A 5,096-nucleotide genomic window follows, 5' to 3' on the forward strand; every position below is an offset into this window, starting at 1 on the left:
ATACTGGGTGTTCTAGTAGTTAACGGCTGCCGTATTACTTGTCGCATACCCTTCGTTTTGAAGTGTGGCTGACTTATGATTTTATTTGAATATATGTGCGACATCTGTGAACTATATACATCTCGGCCGGCCAACCCATGGCCCGCGGGCCACATGTGGCCCGCGAGAAGTTTTTGAGTGGCCCGCGAGGTAATTTCCGAAATTTGTAATGTTTTTAAAAATCGATTGCACAGATTGTGAACTTGTGCCAACCAAAAATTTGATTAGTCTGGCCGCAACACTTTAGATGCGATGACTAAAATATCAGTTCCGACGCATTGGCAGATACATGAGCCAGTCACATATTGGTAGATCTTCATACACTACAATAAAGCAGAATAATTTGCGATAGATTTATCAAAAGTAAAAATTTTCTACACGCTTCGCGCAACATGTTGTAACTCGATTTTTTGCTTTTAATATTGTTGCCCCTTTGTGAAAATGAAAGAACGCCTAATGTATCAGATTGAATCTTATATTCGCGATTACGAGACTGAGTGTCGTTCAACATATGCGACTTTGCGTTTGAACTCGCAGAAAGACCGTCAACTATGAAACCTATGCACTAAATGATTGACGCATGTTGGTCGAAACTTTCGATATCGATATGTCCAGACGCCAATAGCCCAGTCCTTGCAAACTGAGCCCAGTGATATACAGCAGGCCCGCAATATAGTCAGGTGACAATATTATTGACCTGTGAAATTTAAAAATAATTTCGCGCTTCGCGCAGCTACTGGCCTGCACAGCAGTTCGTCAATCAAATGTGGCCCTTTGGCTGAAGAGGTTGGCCAGCCCTGATATACATCGATGAGTTGCATGTCTTGGACATACTCAATTCACTTTATTATCGTTACTATTTTGTATACGAAAGTGCCGTTCGGTCTTCTATCTGTCCTCAATTAAAACAACACGAACATCATTCTGAATTTTATTTTCGCTGCATCAGTAACCATGAAATATTGGAATGTTCAAGTTTGCGAGCGCTTTCAATCCAGCTTTCTATTGTTCGTCCATGTCTGCAATGAAATTTTTTACAAATATAAAAGGATTGTCTCTTACGTTATCCGAAAAAAATTAGTATAAAATTGATTACTTTCTCATGTCGGCTAGTTCGTTATGTTATGATTAAAAATATATTTTACCTGGCTCCTCTATGTCGTCGATGTCCTGACAAAAAAACATTCGATTACGTGGGTGGATTGGCAAGGGACTGTTGAAAGACATGAAGTTATTGATTTATGTTCAGACAAAGAGAGAGAGAAAGAAAGAGAGGGATAGAGAGGAGAAGAGAGAGAGAGAAAAATAAAGAGAGAGAAAAGAGAGAGAGAAGAGAGGGAGAGAGAGAGTACAAATCAACATCATGAATTATGATGCAAACGAAAAACGCATACAAAGTATTGGTTCTTGAGCTACGACCGTCAAGGTCAACTAGTCTGATCACACCAGCATCAAACAAGTACACTGTCTCTAAATTATCAAACCAATTAAATAGTATTAGGAAAAATATAAAATCGAAATCAATGTATGGGCTAAGTAGGGTAATAGTGTTAATATATAACGATGAGAGGTACCCAACTAAGTGTTTTAAATCTATCATGCAGCAATAGAGAAAGCTTGCCTGCAAGAAAAGACATTATCATCCTTATCGACATGAATGCATTACATAGACAGTCGTTATCTAGTTGCCAAAAGGGCTTAAATATTACTAAAGAGATACAAAACGGAGATACATCGCAATAGATAGGACCTTACCTCTTCGAAGTCCGGGGTTTCGGCTTCTTCATCGTAGCGGCGACGTCCCCAGAATCTGCGACGACGTCTGTGGACATGCCTGCGGCGCCTGTGGTGATGGCGCCTGCGACGACGATGAAAGCAACGTGCCTCGGACTGCATGATGAGTCCGAGCACAACGAGCAAGAGCATCAGAGTTTTGATCTGCATTCTTCTTAAACAAAAGAGGATCGATTATGTAAAGTATATAGGTTCTGGGGTACATGTAGTTTCAGTTCTTACTTGACTGGCTGCTGGTGGGCTATCTTTCGAAAACCTGTGATACGCAATTCTCATCCCGCGATTACATAGTGACCCCTTGGTGAACAGGAACCAGCTGCTCAGGATACTGTTTAATTGACTCATCATAACTAATATTTTGTGATGAATTATTATCATAAACAACATCCATATCGTAACTTTCGGTGGAAGCGGAAGTCGGAGAATAATTTGTTGATGTTTATGTTTATGTAAAACGTTAAAGTATCGCGCTATTGTGGAATTATCCCGCTATATCAACTGACGCAAGATCCTGCCTATCACTCGGACACTGAAATTGTAGGGGCGGGAGGCAAGCGACATTGATTGCAATATAATTCAGAGCGATTTGGTATTTGATTGGAAAATTGCGAAAGAGTAGAAACCTGGGACGTCAAACATACATTCACGGCGGGCCACATCAACATATTGTTTTCTATTGGCGGGAATGATAGCAGGGCTAGATAAACACCCAACGAGACAAGGTATTTGTCCGTGGCAGCCAAGGAATTTAGGAATAGCCCCGAACGATATCTTCTGCTATTTATGGGCGTCACGAACGTGGTGACGACGTGAGATTTATGATAACGTAGGCGCGAGTATACACATTACACAACCGCGATCAGATGTGGTCGTATACGCGAGAAAAGTGTCATCTAGCATACGAGAAATCGGTTCATACGATTTTTATAAATTGTGGTAGCCATAGGCAGGGTATAATTCATAACATTATTATGGGGTCTTACCCATGATATTGATTCGATTTTGATCCAGTTTAAAAAGGCAAAAGATAGGAATGAGTCTGATATACAAGTAGGCCTAATCAAAGGAGTTTATATTTAAAAGTCCTATAGAATTGTAACCTAGCTTCTAGCTGCAAGACTGACTACAAGACAGGCACCTTTTCAAGCCGAACTCGAAATGTATTGCTTCAGAAGCCCACGTGCATGTCTGCTATTAAAATAATAACAGGAACCCTCGCCAGGCGGTAGACAGCTGAAGCCTGCAGTTTCTCAAATCGATAAGAAACCGCGCCGATCCAAGATAGATGGCTGTATACATCCTCACTTTTAGGAGAAACTTTTTCGAAAGTTTCTTGTGGTTGGATATCATTCCAATGACGTAACTGTTTGACCACCTGATGACATTCACCGCATTTCCGTTGTCATTAAAACTTTTGCGGATAGTCAAGCTCAGAATTCAATTTAGCCTCAAAGAGAATCGTCAGCGCCCGGCGGCAGAAAGTGCCGATCACATTTGACGACATTTATGCTAAAAGAATTCCATTGAAGGTAATGAGCTGTGGACTTAGTTTTGCGAAACACAACAAATTATCGCTGATGACGTCACACAGGTTAAATATCACCTACATTTTGAATTTGATTAACCATATTACCGATGTTCTCTGGTGTTAAATATATTAACGATATGAAGATATTTTTCGTGTTATTCTCAAGTTCTGTACCATGAATGAATTGTTAGCTTGCATTTTCCACATCTCTCATACTGTTATGACGACAGGAAGAATGATACACGACTCGAAGTCGAATTCCAAATCGAATGACTCAGGGACTCTGTTTTGCCCAGCCCTGCTCCCCATATATTACAATAGCTTGTGTTTCAGGGAAGCCCGGATGTCGAACATGAAGTATTTTAAGCGGACCCGGTGTACGTGGGCAAACTGTTTTAAAGTCAGGTGACATCACTCATTGGCTGCGAGGTGGTAAACACAGCTGACACAATGTTCTCTAACAGGGCTGGGGAGTCGGAGTCGGTGGAGTCGGAGTCTGGGTAATTTTCGCTTGATCGAGTCGGAGTCGGAGTCGTGAAAACTATAATAGCTGAAATCGGAGTCGGTATCGGAGTCGGAGTTTGTGAGAATGACCCTGACTTCGACTCCGACTCCGACTCCCACTTCTCTATCATGAAAACATTTGCTTACAAAGAATTTTCAATAGAATTTTTATGTACCACCAATCACTGGTATTAATAACCATCCAGATCAGGTGCGGCCAGCGTATGGCACGCAGGCCAAGTTTAGCACACGAGAAGGTTAGGTGTGGCCTGCAAGGTAATTCTCGAAATTATTTATGACATCAGGTACAATTGCAAGGCCTACCAAAATTTGATTAACATGACCGCGAAATTTGATGATGATCAAAACAACAGGTCTGACGCATTGACGTATCCAGGGGCCAGCCACATTTATTCCATATCTTCGTATATGACCATAAAGTAGAATATTTCATAGCAGATTTATTTGACTTCAAATTTTTCTCGGTACTACGCATGATTCATTGTCGCTAGATTTCTTGCATTCAGTATTTGAGCCCCCTTCTGAAAATTATAAATTCATATTATTAACATGAATTGAGTCTAACTATATTCACAATTAGGAGATAACGTGTCGTCCAACATGCGGCTTCGCTTGTGCACTCACAGCGAGATCGTCGACAAAACATTTACACAAAATGATAGAGGCATGTTCACTGATGATACTATGTCTAAACGTCGAATAATCCTATCCTATCCTTGCCAAATGAGCCCAGTGGTATACAGATCCGACCCCCAATGTATGTTAGCAACATATTTATTGCTATAATTCAGTCATTATCTTGCAAAAAAATTTCGAACTTCGCGCGACCAGGGCCTGATTGCGCACTGCACAGTTGCAGGCTATATTGTTATCAATTTTAGAGCGTATTAATATTAGTCTTGTTTGCAATGTTAGCTAATTCGGTTCGCTCCTATCGGACGACTAAAAAAAGGTTATCGACATTTCAGTTCCTCGCGCAATGGTTCGCAAATCTCATGTGTCCCTTTGGCCGAAAAAGACATTACTTGCAAATTACAACTCAGTTGCACAGCGGAAGAAAATCGCTATATGCGTTTTCGCGATGCAGTCAAAATTGATGCAATGTTTGGAATTATACCATGATACTGCGACAGAGCAAATGCATCGACTGGTTTTGTAAAATTGTAAAAATGATGTAAATTTGACCAAACGATGATTCCCACTTGACAAA

General features: G+C 40.7%; 1 long non-coding RNA gene across 1 annotated transcript; it reads right to left on the reverse strand.

Moving 5' to 3' along the window:
- Positions 1–846: 846 nt before the first annotated feature.
- On the reverse strand, positions 847–2,365 carry LOC145436787 (uncharacterized). Its single transcript, XR_013914405.1, has 4 exons — positions 2,056–2,365; positions 1,795–1,984; positions 1,185–1,209; positions 847–1,058 (listed from the first exon to the last, which is right to left on the reverse strand). It is a non-coding gene; the product is annotated as an uncharacterized LOC145436787 (long non-coding RNA).
- Positions 2,366–5,096: the final 2,731 nt, after the last annotated feature.

This window comes from Botryllus schlosseri, chromosome 4, assembly GCF_051294905.1.
Source record: "Botryllus schlosseri isolate E-star chromosome 4, Bs_hap1, whole genome shotgun sequence".
Lineage (NCBI taxonomy): Eukaryota > Metazoa > Chordata > Ascidiacea > Stolidobranchia > Styelidae > Botryllus > Botryllus schlosseri.